This window comes from Corvus brachyrhynchos, unplaced genomic scaffold, assembly GCF_000691975.1.
Source record: "Corvus brachyrhynchos isolate BGI_N302 unplaced genomic scaffold, ASM69197v1 scaffold4, whole genome shotgun sequence".
Lineage (NCBI taxonomy): Eukaryota > Metazoa > Chordata > Aves > Passeriformes > Corvidae > Corvus > Corvus brachyrhynchos.
The window spans coordinates 7,443,485-7,458,115 of record NW_008237878.1 but is presented as its reverse complement, the minus strand read 5'-3'; positions in this window follow the sequence as shown (position 1 = coordinate 7,458,115).

The window sequence follows — 14,631 nt, the reverse complement described above, 5'->3', positions numbered from 1 at the left end:
GGAGAAAAAAATAGAATCCAAGACAAAAGATCTGTAAAGAAAGATCTTTTTATGAGGTTTCAGGTGGCCTTCCTTAATCCTGACTCAGAGAATTCATGAATATTCCTGACTCTGGGAGGACAGAGTTATGTTGCATAATGTTACTCTCTTTGAATTTTCTCTCTGAAATGCATGCATGGACTTCATTGATGTTCTGGCCTCGCCACAGTGTTTAGTACTCATACAAAAAAGTATTTGCTTTTGTTAGCTTTACCTGGCTTCTCTTGGGGTCCTGAATCACATCCTAGTCAAGCTTATAGTCACTCAATCGGGAATAATCAGTGACTTTAAATGACCATTAGGCTTAAGTATTTAGGAAGAGCAGTCAATTAATAATCAAGATCTAGAGGATATTCCCTCAGTTTATTTCCAGAGCCTGCTTTGAAATGCCCTGTGCATTAAGGGCTTACAGAGTAGCCTAATGATTAGAGAAGCATAATTCAAACCTAATGATTAGAGAAGTGTAATTGGTATCACAAAGCCTGGTATTTCTTCCCAGCTTAGTACCAATGTGTCCATGTAGACACTGTATATTGCACTTGGCTGAGCACCCCAGGTGAATCCCATTCTTGCCGTGCTGTCCTCCAGCTACAGAAGCAGGTTCATACCCCACAGGTCTGCTGCTTTGCCAGCTGCTGTGCACATCACCATTTGCAAAACTAAGTGTTTACACTGTGCAGTGTTTCACAAAGAAAACTAGACCTCAGCACATAATCCCAAACCACTGGCTTAACCTGGAGGAGACTGGAAGCCTTCAAGTGGTGACAGCAAACTACTTTGTGACCAACCACAATGGTACCATGCCATAATGAGGACACTGATCAAAGGGCAAGTGGAAGAGGCAGCTGTGGCCACTCACAGAATATCCACTCAGAGGACAGGGAGAAGAGGAACCTTGTAGGGACCATATGTGCTGTGACATGGCAGGATTCCCGAAATGCCAAGGCAAATCAGACAGGCTCTGCTGTCAGCACAGCCAGCAGAGCCAATGCAAGCCTTCCACTTTGGAAGAGGAAAGCATGCTGAAGTTTGGGTAGCCCCAGGGCCAAGAGGTTGCAGCTGCCTCACTGATTTTGCTCTGGGTTAAGGCTGACAATTGCAAAAACACTCCACGACCTTGCTGTTCTTTGCAGGGTTTGTCACTCAAAGGCAGCATTTGGCTGGACTCAGAGGAAATCACAGACTCACTGTTTCAAACATGGGGAGAAAAATGAAAAGCCACAGATAAAACAACTGCTTCCATCAGCCTCCCTGACCCCTCAGGTGGAGACCAAAGCAAGTTGCTTCCCCTGTTCTCCTCACTGGCTCAGAGGATGGCCCTCACACATGCTATTAATTCTTGGTAGGGAGGAGCTCCTGAGGGACCTCAGCTGAAGTTGGTGGAAATCCAAGAAAAATCTTAAAAGTGAGGTTCAGCAACAGCTTTTATGCTGTACTAGAATGAAATGAGGTGTGTAAATCTTCCCTGGATAATGAGTTTATCCTTTGCTGAGAAGAGATCCCATCCCAGGTGAGTGCCTTCACCACGGGACAGAGCCCCAAGGTGCTGGAGCTTTTCCCAATCAGGCTGTAGCATTATTCTTTCCGTTTCCTGCAAGGAGGATGTCCCAAGGGTTCAAAGCAGGGAGTGCCACCCCACTGTGGTGTACAATGCTGGGGGTTCTTCTCTTCTTCCCTCCAGCTTGCAAATGAGAAACAACTCAATGAGAACTTTCCCAACAGAGTGTTAGTTGAAACTCCCCTGGGAGAGCTGGAGGAGAACATTGACAAATATTTAATTTGTGACTAGGCAGAGATGGAAAATGAGCACTGAGATGTTATGATGGGAACATATTTAGAGAGAGCATTGGGTATCTCAGGTATCTTCAGATCAAACAAGAAAGGGAGGTTTAACTGCTTCCTTATGTTAGGTGACCCTACCTTGAGGGCAGCAGGCTCAGAAGTGAGCCTTCAGTTCACTAAAATTCTTATTTGGCTGCTTAGATCCTGAGTGGGTTTTTTGAGAACATACAAACAAGTTGAAATAGGATGGGAATGAAACCCAGATTCCCTGTGTCCCAGGGTTCTATTTACCAGATTGTCATTCCTCGCAGACACAGTGCATGTGACTCATATCTACAGCGTCAGAAGTGAACCAACACACCCCAGTAAATGAAAGAATGTTTCCAGACCTACTGTGACCTAAAGTTCCTCAGGATTTCAGCCTCCCTAGGAGGGAAGGCAAGGCAAGGACAGACAATGTGGACAATTGTGCAGGAACATTCCTCATTTATCACAGAGAATCCTTCCATAAAATGATCAAATGTCTCAGAAATAGATGATTTACTCCTGACTAGTCACTCCAGAACTGTGCTTTTCTGTCAGAAGCCTGAAAACTTCTCTAATTCCTGGGCTAAACAGGTATTTTCAGTAGACTATAACAGTACTATTGACCAGTTCATGCCCTTCCATTTCTGTGCTGAAGTTGATCTTCAACTTAAACAGGTTTTAACACCCTGGTTCTGTGTGCCAGAACAACTGTATCCCATCATATCCTCGCCTTCTTAGGCAACTGACAACTTCCCTTCAATCTTTTTTTAACATTACCATCTCTCACGTCCCCTCTAGCCTGCTCCCTTCCCATTTTTTTCCACTTCTGTGGTAATCTTAAATTTCTTAAGCTCTGTTAAAAATTCCCCATTGTGACCTTATACCTTTATTGTTTCACTGAAGTTCAGACAGATGTGATGTCTCACATCTCCTTTGCCCAGATCAGTTATCTTATCAAAGAAAACCATGAAGTTAGTGATACATGGTTTATCCTTTATCAACACTTGCACTTCATCTCATTTTTCCATTTCTTCCTTGTATTTAATTATTGTTTCTTTCAATAATTGTTCTGATAGCCCTGTATGCCATGGCAGCCAGAGTGATCAGTTTATAATTTTCCAGATGGCTTCCTCCCTCCGTTTTAAGTACAGGTACTACATTTTCTATTCTCTAACCATACAGCACTACCTTTAACTTGATGAATTCGTTAAAATATTTTCTAACAAACTTACAGTTTCGTGTGCCAGGTCTCCCAAACTTGGAGGGTAAAGATGTTTTGGTTCCCCAGCACAGGTCAGTTAAACACCTTGTGTTTTCTTTCCCATTAGCCACTGCATTTTTTCCACATTCAGGATCTTTAAAAGGTACCTATTGCAAGTTTGGGTCATCCCTGGACTCCTTAAAGAAAAAAAATAGAGGTACACTCACCATTTGCTGCATTAGATCATTATTACTGTGTCTGCAAATCTGACTTGTCTCCCCTTCTGCTCCCTTATATTTCCTCCTCTCTGCTTTTAAAAGAAGAAGTAAGAAAAAACTCTCTGTATCTCCAACAAACTTCCTTTGCTGTCTGTTTGTTCATATGTGCTTAGGTCACCTGACATTTGTATTGAAAGAGAGTAGAAAAACTCCCAGAACAAGCAGGAAAAACTGATTCTGATTATCCATTCTGACAGGAAAGAAATGTTCTGGCTGCTGGCAATGCCTCCCTGGAACACTTCTGGCCTGTCCCTAGGGAGTGCATTTTTAGCTCTATAAGTTGAAACCAGTGTTATATTAGACAACTATTTAATTTCAGCTGCATGTGTAATAACATCCAGAAAAGGTCCTGAAATGAGAAATGCAAATCATACAAATAAGCTCAATCTCCCCATTTTAATTCCAGCTCCAGAATCTTTGAGAACACCCTGTCCCTTTCCCAACTTAGAAGCATTATTAGTAAGTGGCCTTCACTCAGTTCAGATGGGTGTGTTGCCAGATGTCTCCACAGGCAAGATTGCTTTCTAACCTCATTCTAATAATAAATATGAACACTGCTTTCATAATACCTTCCAGCATGGGAATTCAAAGTTTTTAAAATATGTTGAGCATTTTAACAGCAATGAAGAACAAATTTTGTAAAATGGTTTAACCTTGTAAGAGCAGAATAAAATTAACACTGGGAAGAGTACAAATATAAGGGGACAGCTTTGTCTTTCTGACGGATGACAACCTACATAACATCTTTGGACACACCTCACCTTTAATAGCCTTTTCCAAGCTCATGGTGGTGCTACAGAGATCCCTTCAGCCCGAAAAAAATATTTCCTGGAGAGCAGTTTATAGAAATGGGCTCCATGCAGCTGCTGAACAGCACATCTCCACCAAAACAAGGGAAAGTATCCCCTTTGCATTCTGCTATGGAAGTTTCGTTGCTTTCCTGCTACATTTTACTTACTGTACAGTGAATCCATTAAACTGGTGTTCGCTCCCAAGGTAGGCCCAAGTCTAGGAGATCATCTGGCATGAGAATGTTCTTGCTCTCTGCCAGGCTTTTCCTGGATAATGAGCTACTGCAGTGATCTGGCTCTGAGTTCACCTGCCCTCAACATCCTTCAGTAGTGAAGGCCTGGCTTCTTCAAATCTTCCTTATCCTAAAGAAGGTGTGATGTGTGCCTAGAACAGCCTGGCAGAGGAAAGACTTTTTCCCAGCAAGGTGTGATGGCTCAAATTGACCAGACAATTTCTCTCTGTTGGAGGACAATGTGTGAATGAGGAGCAGCCCAACACCCATTATACCAGAAGCTTTTCACACTGACCCAATGCTTTGGAAATGTTGAAAGTTATTTTTTGGGCACCACAGCATTTGATGTCAGTGAACTGCCTCTCCTGCTGATTTTTTGAGCCCTAACCCATGCTGTAAGCTGCAGGACTCCCAAGTCTGTTTGGTCTCTTGGATGTGCAGATGGGACCATGGGAGCTCTGGGAGCCCCAGTTCCGCACACAGAGGTACTTGGGAGATGCAGACCCTCAGTACCTGCCTGGCTTTCTGCCAGTCATAGTAGTAACCAGGCACAGATCCAGGGGAATTTAGCCTGTATTTCAGAGAGAAATTGTCCGTTTAGATGAAACAGAGATTGTTTGTTTTCAATTAATCGTTGCTTGCCAATGAAGAAAATGTCTTGTCAGAGAAATCCCAGCAAATTCACTTTCTGGATTTCAGCAGAGAAGCTCAAAATCAGCTTGGATGCTCTCTCCCACCTCTGTTCAGAAAGCTCTTTAGCAGCCTTTGCCCCTGTGGAGGTCCATATGGGGCACATGGGCCTTGCTGCAGTCCGGTGGCACTGGAGAACACAGAGCCCATGGAGAGGAGACACATTTTGAAACTGGGTTGCGGTTTAGCTTCTCCAGCTCATTCCCTCATCTTTTTTTTTTTTTTCCTGCAGCTTTTATCTCTGCCTTAAAACATCATTTTCTCTTCTATCTCCCTCCAGAAGCAAAGTGGCATGGCTGGTCTACTCTTTTCTGAGATAGCAAATTGGCTGGAGACCTCAAAAGTCAGAAAGTGTTGGCAGCTGCCACAATTTTGTCACAAGTTTCTAAAATCTGGTTTTCATACAGCTCCAGCAACCAGACCAATGTGATAAATAGAAATTTTCACTTTCTTTTACTTTTGATCCCACATGATAGTAGAAAAAAGATGTGATAATTGAATGGCAGAAATGAGAGAAAATAAAAAGAGAGAACTCCAGGTCCTGAGCCTGCTAGTACAAGAAGTAGGGCTTGCAAAGGTCTCAAAGGCAAGAACTTCATACAGTTTGTGCAAATAAACTGATGCTGAGTGATAGGGACACTTAGTTCTCTCTGAGGGGAAACTGTAGCAGGATTCAGACCATATTAGACACTTGAACATGGGTGAAAATCCACCAGACTCCATTAGTTCTTGTGCTTATGGAAACACTTCTTTTCCATGTCAGTGTTTTGAACTCAGTTTTCCCATAGCAAGAAAGGCAGATTTTCAATGTTTTAAACAGTCAGCAGTAAAGATGCTTGCTTTTTTTCCCCACAATGTCAGATTGAAGTATTCTTTAATAAGAAAAGATTTTTGTTGAGCTCAACAAAGATGCTTGAAAAAGGGAGATAACGTAATTAGAAAATATAAACTGAATATAACTCTCTTCCTCTCTTGGGGGTAATGGTTTTCTCTGCCTACAGGTTGTCCTCCCCAGTCATTTGTGACATCTAAGGTGGGCAGAGCATAAGCCATGAGTATATACCTTAAAAAATTTTAAAAAAATTATGAAAAGCCCACTGTGGCTTGGCTCCATAAAGAATAAAAGGTAACAAAGTCTCCAGACTTTGTTTTTTCCTTTAACACCACCCTATGGAAAATCACACCAGCTCTGTAGCACTTGTCAGTGCAGACTCCTTGCTTTAAGCTAGGCAAAGATTTGGTGCTGTGTGTTTGCCCTTTGAGTGTGGGAAAACACCATGGGGGAAAAAAGTGTTAGTGCTTTCCATTTCTTGCATTAATCCTCTCAGCCTGCAGAGTTATCATTATCATTCAAATAAAATGATAACAAACCCAGCCATCTGCTTAAAAAGCCCAGGCTGGTCATAAATCCACTGGATCCCTTAGATTTAAAAAAGGGGAAAATGCTTTGAAGCAAAGAGGCTCTTATGCAATGCCAGCCCCCTCCCTGGGAGTGCTGAAACCTTTAATCACCTAAGGAGGGGGAGATGCACCGAGGCCTGGGAGCCCCGTGTCAATATTATTCCTCTTACATAACATCCTGCTTTATTTGCTGATTGAATGGGCCTTATTTTTTTTTTTTTTTTAACTGAACTTGCCCCTCAGAAGCCAAAAAAGCTTAGTGGTGAATTGCAATCTCTCCAGAAGAAAAGCAAACCTCACCCACAAGCAAAAACAAAACAGCATGACAGATTGAGATTTGCTATCTAAAACCAAACAATCATTAACAACAAATAATCCAGCAAAGAAGGCACAGCAAGCTCTGGGCACCTTCCTGACAGAGAAAATTAGGGCCAGCCTGGCAGGACAGAGACACCGAGCTCCTCCTCTCCCACAAAACTGAATTGCCCACTACATATTTTCTTTACCCTCCTGCAGGGAAAATGTTTTATTGATAAGGCCCCTCCTAGGCTTGTGATTACCCCCAGGGCTGAGTGAGATTTGAAGCTGGTTGGATTGACATCATGTCTAGACAGTCCCTTTCCTTGGCAAACACTCAGCGTACCTGAGAACAGACCAGTGAGTCCAATAATGTGCAAAACTGGGCAGGAGAAACCTTTAGGGACATGTTGGGCACACTGAGGAGGCTGCACAGAGACACTTGGAGGTGTGTGTAGCACAAGGAGTCCTCTTATGTGGGTGCACTCGCAGCTCTGCCCTCTCCTGTCTGGGTACACAGCTGGGCCCAGGCTGACATCATTAAAGCAGTATCCATGTTTCCTGCAAGCAGACACACGAGCACAGCCATGCACACAGCAGCAAAGCTGCCCTTGACACCTACGCACACCAGGAGTGCCAATGGGGCACCGCCCCGTGTCCCCACAGAGGTGACTTGGCAGGGCTGCCTCGCACCATGGTCCACATGGCACCTCCAGCTCTCTGCCCTGGGCCTATTGCATGGGTATCTGAGCTGCTAGAGAAATCTGGAGGTTACAACCTGACCCTTTAAGAAAAGCAAACTCAGAACCAGTTTCCCTTAGAACACAGCAGCTCTGGATCACCTGCCCAAAGCTGGAAGGGAAGGCACTATATCTGCCTTTCAGTGAAGGCTCCAGTCCCTCTTCCAGCCCCCTGGGCTCTGATACATGTGTAGGGGCTCTCTCACAGTGGGTGAGATAGCAAACACCACATTTGTACATGAGAGCAGACCTGGCCTTTCCCTGACTCCTTCTGGGGTTAGTGCATCCACAAGGACGAGTGCTTGATCCATCAGCCCGGCACACAGGTCTCTCTTCAATCTCTGTTCCCTGGTACAAAAGGAGAGCGTGGAGACCTCGAGGTTCCTCCAGGACAGCCAGGCACTACTACTGCCCTTGCCATCTTTTAGGCTCACTTGATAAAGCTGCTGCCTGCAGACCAAGCCCATGCCAACTGAATTGTTGTCTGGGCCAGCCAACACCCACAGGGCCCAATCCCTTTTGTGCTCTCCCTCTTTGAACTGGGTAGAAATCATCTCTGTGAAAACCTCTGGTATTTTTAGGCCAGAGCTGAGCTGCCTGAATGGCTCATGGCTAGTTGCCTGCCTGCCCCTTGGGAATGGGGCATGCAGAAGGCAGGGAGGAAAAGGCATGGTCACACCATGGTGTTTTGCAGCGGTCCTCAGCTGCCTGGGTGCCGCAGAGAGCCTATAGGCAATTTGTTCCACAAATAATACAGACCTGAGGAATCTCTACATAAAGGAGGAATTCAAAGGTGGCTAAGAGCAGCCTTTGCTTAAAAGTGGGACAGAAGACCTGAGAGGGGCTTCCCTCTGGTCCTGGTTAACAGCTGGCTGGCTCAGCTGAGCATCCATCATGCAGCAAAACGTGATAATTGTCTTGCTCTGTGCTCCCCAAACCTGCCAAGTGTGGCCGATGCCCACTGTTAGCAAATCCCACCCTCATTATGTGCTCCCCATCCTCGTCCTTCCAAGGCGCCGGGCTCTGGAGTGCGCAATTAAGCACCCGCCATCGCGTTGCTCCTAGGCCAGTTTGTCATCGCCAGCATTTGTTTGGGAATGTTTGTTGGGAAGCACATGGTGGCAGGGTCAGTGGATGTTGTTGAGGTTTTTTCCTCTTGCGCCTGGGGGCCAGAGAGCTTTGTGCGTTTCTCAGTATGTTAAACTCAATTAAAAAAAAATAAAAAAACCAACATCAGGATAACTTAAAGCAGATGTGAGCACAAGCCTGAGACCCTTCTGAGCACAAACACAGCCATTTCACTGCAATTCCAAAAGGCTTTTCTGGCAAGCCTCCCCTCCATGTCCTACATTCTTTCATTCCAAGGAAGACAAACAATTCAGACTGGAGCAGCAAGGCACGTTTTTCAAATAAACAGGTTCCCTCAAACAGTTTTTGCCTTTGTGCCACCCCAATACCCTTATTCCTCTCTTAAAGGATCTTCTGGGATGATCTAAATGACAATTTGTGTCACACCTTCCATTAAGGTGTTCAAAGCACTGCACTCAGCCCATGTGAGCCTCTCACATGGAAGTGTTTTCACCTTCACATGCCAAGACAATATCTTAATGACCTGAAGTTACAGATGGACTCTGTTGTATTTCTAGACGCTAAAACTAGAAATCCTGTGCAGTCTTGCACTGCTGGAAGAGGAACATCCCTGGAATGTGAAGGGTACTACTTGCTGGTGACTGGGGAACCTTTGAAAAGCAGTTTGTGTGGTCATTTCTGCTCATCAACACCAGTTCTGTGGTTTTAAACAAATAAACCATATTTTACCTTAGAGGTCTTTCAATGGCTCAGCCAGAAGGAGATTTTTGGACAGAAGTACAGTCTATAACATGTTACCTGATTCCCTTGTTACTTTAATTCCATCTCTCATTTCTCCCTGTGTCCCTTAGACCAGCAGCTGCCTTGTCCAAAGTCACTCATCTCTTCCTTCTAGTTTCTAAGTTTCATGCTTACTTCACCAGCTACTTTTGAGTCTGGCTGTGACTTCTGTGACTAATTCCTGGACTCTGCTCCAGCCCTACTTGTGAGTTCTCTTCAGCTCCACGTTGCTCCACCTGTCTCTTGATGAGAAAAAGCAAGGCCAAGTCTGGGAGGATTTTAGTATTTCAAAGATTTGGTTCATTATGATTTCCATATCCTCCTCTATGAGAAAGAACAGAGGTTGTCTCTGAGAACCTCCGGAGATGGGTGGAGGCAGTTCCAAGATCTACACCTGGGATCCTGTTTCTCCTGGACCTTCCCCATACAAGGAAACAAAAGTGAGGGAGACTCAGCTCTAGCCTTCCACCCACAGAAAGCAGATAGCCAGGACTGGCAGTTTCCATTTTATATCAAGATTGTTTGAAGATATCCTGGGCTGCCCTGTGTGGTCAATTTGAAGAATTTCTTACAGCCTCCAGTCAAATGGCATGTACACTATTAAAATTGATTGTAAATAATACATAGTAGATGTAATAAATATAATAGCAGGTAGTAAATAATGAATAAAAGATAATAAAATTGATTATTTCTCACAGAATAAATAAAGAGGGATTAAAAAAAATGGAATGCCTTCTGCGATGTGAGGACAGAGGAATGGCTTGAGAACCAACAGCAGGTCAGTCCCTGGGAGAGCAGTTTCAAGCCATACCACTTTCTCCCCCACTACAACAGCTTAGTCTCAAGTTTCAAAGCTGGATTATTTAGGAAGACACAGGTACAGATGTGATGATCAGTGCAATGGAAGCCAAATTACTCCAGTGGTAGGGGTGAAGCAAGAGAAATGAGATGGCCTTCACAGCCCAGCCCTTACAGGAGGTGCTTTGTTGCATCCTCTAAGAACAGAAATATCTGCTTTGGCCTCCTAATAGGATTTTCATATTCCTCATGAGCTTAACATGGGAAAATATGTACAAAAATAAATCTATCATTACAAATCACGATGATGAAAAATCTTTAAATCTCCCAAATCCTTTTAAATCCCTTTACAAGATTCTGTATTTCTCACAGTAAGTTCCTTCAGTTAATTCTGCCCCTGAGTTAAGGTACCCAGAGGAGAAAGAAAAAAGCTGTGCTTGAAAAACATTTTTCTTTGACTGATGGACTTTGCAGGACCTGACAAACCAAGGGACAAGCACCCCATATCAAGGACAGCTGCATAAACTTCCTGAGCACAAGAAATTAATCATAATAAAAGGCTTTAAATTTTTTTTTAATGCAGTTAGGTACCAAAGAGAAAAGGGTTATTTCCCAGAATCATTCCTGTTTGGCATGGTTCCTGATTGCTTAAATGAAGAACTTTTATTATTGAGCTTTTCATAACCTCTAACCTCAAAATCTGGGGAATGCCTTACATGGAAAATACAGAACACAGTAAAATTGCAAGCATTCCTGGCTTTTGTGCTCCCTCACACCGATATTCCTTCCTGCTCTTCAGCAACTCACCCCTGGGCCTTGCAGGCAGCAGTGTCTGAAGGCTGCTCCCAAGCTGACTCTTGGCTAATAGAATTAATTCTGGAAGTTGGGTGGGACTGAACCAAGCAAAGTTAATCACTATTTAAGCCTACCCAGATTTGCCTCTCCTTGTATAAGATTGCGAATTGAGTGCTTAAGGATTTCAGGCTTCTCCCCTATTGATTGATGTTTCAGATATTCCTACTTTCACTGCTCAAAAGCTGTTTGCTGCCAGCATTGATGATGTGTTCTCTGTATGGTTCTAGAACACAAGCCCATTCTGCTGCATGGATGGAGAGGCCATGAGAGTGCAGTGCTTCTTGTCTGGAGCCAGCTCCACAAAGTGGCCTGGGAACAGCAGCCTGACCCTGGGCAGAGCAGTGTCCACTCACCCACCAGGTTCCAACTGAAGCTGGTGCAGGAGGCAGGAGAAGAAGGGGGGGAAATGCTCTCCTGCTACCAAAATACAGCATGAGCACGAACACTGCAGTCACTTTACCTTTGTTCACTCCGAAATTTCAAGCAACAGGGAAATGCAACTAAACTGAGAATCAGACAGAAGGGAGTCCTGCCCTGTTCTGGCTGGGGCAGCACAGCTGGGATGTCATCAGCTGATGTTGGAGGGCTCTTTTTTTTATGCTCAGGAAGCTGCCTCCATCCCCATCTGCCAGAGCTCTGTCCTGTCCCAAGCTGTCACTGCATTAGTATTATTTCATCACGTACCAACACTGCCTCTAACTCCAAGCTCACCCCATAGGCTATACAGGCAGAAAATAAATTTTAAGGATACACTTGATCTGTGATGGCCTTTAGCATCAAAAACAAACATAAAGCTATGAAGTGCAAGAGGGGAAACTGATATTTGGGGATGGAGGAAGACTTACAGCTCAATTCTACAGGGCATTCACTCAGAGGAACAGTCCCTTTGAAATTATCATGCCAATCTGGAGGCTTTTCAGCAATTTCAGCTAAATCCTTTAGGCTTGTGCACACGGAGAGGTTAATTTGGTTTCAAGAAGTATGGATTAAAAGCAGAACAGTTATTCCTGATTAATTCCCTCTGTGAGCACTTCTATTTTGGAATAAAAATGCCTAAATGCCTAACTCTGAACCAACCCAACTCATACCCAGCCTGGTTTAGGTACATTGAAGTAAGTCAGTCTTTTCCATCTGACAGTGTTTGTAAAGACATTTGGTTGGGAAGAGCCAGGAATTGCTTCACAGGCAGTCAAACCTTTACTAGGTCAGAAAAAGCACCTTAAAATATGGGATATTTCCTAGATGAGACTCAGATATCAATTACATCATTAACAATTTCAGGTTAATTCTGTTCTCTTCCATGAGCCAACTTTTGATCTAACCCACAATAAGAACTTGACCACTGACTTTAGAGGAAGTTTTACCAAGAAGTGTAGGAAAACAATGTTACCAGACCTTCAGCAATGATTCCAGGGGAGTCATTGACGCAGGAAAGGGTGACAGAACTGACCCTTTATTTCCATGTAACTAGTTTAAAAATTGTCAGTTGGAAAGAAAGTTTTATAGGAGGGAAATCATTGAGTTGCTTGCAATTTACTTTTTTAAGCTAGAATTTTGTTTAATCTGTTATAACAAGCAGTGAAATGAAAACAGTGAGAAATCCAAACATTTCACCAGTCAGGAAACTAAAATTCCAGAGAGACCTTGACCACTGAAGAGCAGCTGAAAGGAACATTAGAGCACAGCCGAGAACAGCTGAAACTGGAGGTAAGGGATCAAAAAACTACCTGTGGGTTCAGGGGATGCTCTGGGGCCTTCAAATGGAAATATCTCAAAACTGGCCCCTGGGCTGCAGTGAAAGCATTGCCTCCACTCCTGCCTTCTGCTCAGGAGTGATGCCTGCACTGGCTACGTGCAAATCTGTGTTTCTCTAAATCATCAATTCTCCCCTGCAGGATGCAAACGCCTCCAAAAGGGAGCATGGCAGCTCTGTGGGCGCCTATGGCAACACTGCAGGGCAGGCTAAGAGACAAAGTAAAGGACAATTATCTAAGATGGAATATCTGGTCCTGTAGCAACTCATTCAGACAAACTCCAGCAAAACATCTCCCTCCTCCTGCCCTGCAGGCAGAACTTTCGCCTACCAAATTCACATCCCACTCTCACCACAAACTCTTTTTTTTTTTCCCAAGCTGATCTCAGAGACACTAATCCTGAAAACTACCTTTATAAATCTCCACGTAGTGGATGAAGAAATGAGGAATTAATTACTTGACTAAAGTAAGTGAGCAATAATAAGGGAATCTTAAAAAGCTGGAAGTTTTAGTCCAAAGCATCTTTCAAGTTTCTGCTGTCACTCTCAGCCCAGCTTGCTGCTGTGTCCTACAAGACTTTGGGATTGTTAATGATCTACATCAATTTACAGTCTCTCAGGTCAGGAAGATTAGAATAAGAGGTAGATCAAGTAATATGAAAAACAAAATTAGGATCTTTGGGCAGTAGACACCATATAAATATTAGTCCCATTAGTTGCTGTTATTTACTGCTTGTGAAGCACAGCAGGGAACACAGAATAGGGCAAGGGGGGGGGGTCACCAGGCTGCAAATGGACAGAGTTGCCAAGCTATAAATATGCTGATGTATTTTTACACTTGTTGTGGCAAAGTCAGGATGGTTGTTGTGATGCTGGAACATTGCTGGGGCTGTTTTCTAATTATAATTAGATTCTGTTACTTTTCCAGTGTCATTATCAGAGACACAGTCATGTGTGCTTGCTTTTAAATGCTACTGGCCCTGCTAATTATTCTGGGCACAAGGGAATTCCACAGGCAGAGGGGAAATAATTCCAGTCCCAGGAGCGCCTCCTTCAGATGGTGGGTACCACTCTGACACCATCACAGCCCACTGAAGGATGCTGTGACTGATTTTTGGATGCTGATTTCAGCAAGCACCTCTCCAACAGCACGTCTCAGGGGGCACTGGCAGCCTCTCTGCAGGTGCTCTTTCCTTGCCCTTACCTGCTGGTGCCCTCATGTCTGTAGGCTCTTTTGCACCTGTGGGTTCAGAGGCAGGATTTGAAAGCAAATGTACTGAAACATTTTCAGAATCCAAAAATAGATGACACCTGTCACTATAGAATGACTTGCTGAAGCAGCCACACTTAAACATCAGAGCATCTGATGCTGAAAGGGTTTTTCCATTGTTTCTTGGAGCACCATTGTTCTGCATCTCACAAGTACTGCCACAGGCACCTTCCCAAACAAACTACTAGGAGCTGTGCCCAGGAAAAACAGGACCTTTGTGGGTGTAGCTGATGTGCAGAAAGATTCCAGCTGAAAGCGCTAGAGGACTTACTGGAGCAGTTCCTCATCTACAAATCCACAGGAAAGTGGAATTAAATGATGGGACTTAACAGCTAGGGAGAACCACACTGCCTCTGCTTAATCTTCCTATTAGGATAACACAACCAAGACAAGGGCAGGAAACAGCCTACCACACTGATACAATACTTCAGGATTAATTTTTTCTGGAATTCTATGCTACCAGTGGTATTTCTGACATTGAGCAAATAGTAGGAAGAAAATGGAGATGGTTCTGTGCAAATGTGTGAACACTCCCAGAAGCTTTGGCCTCTGCAACTGAAATCTAAACACTTGTGGTCCACCAGGCCCTGCAAACTTCCCTGTAATC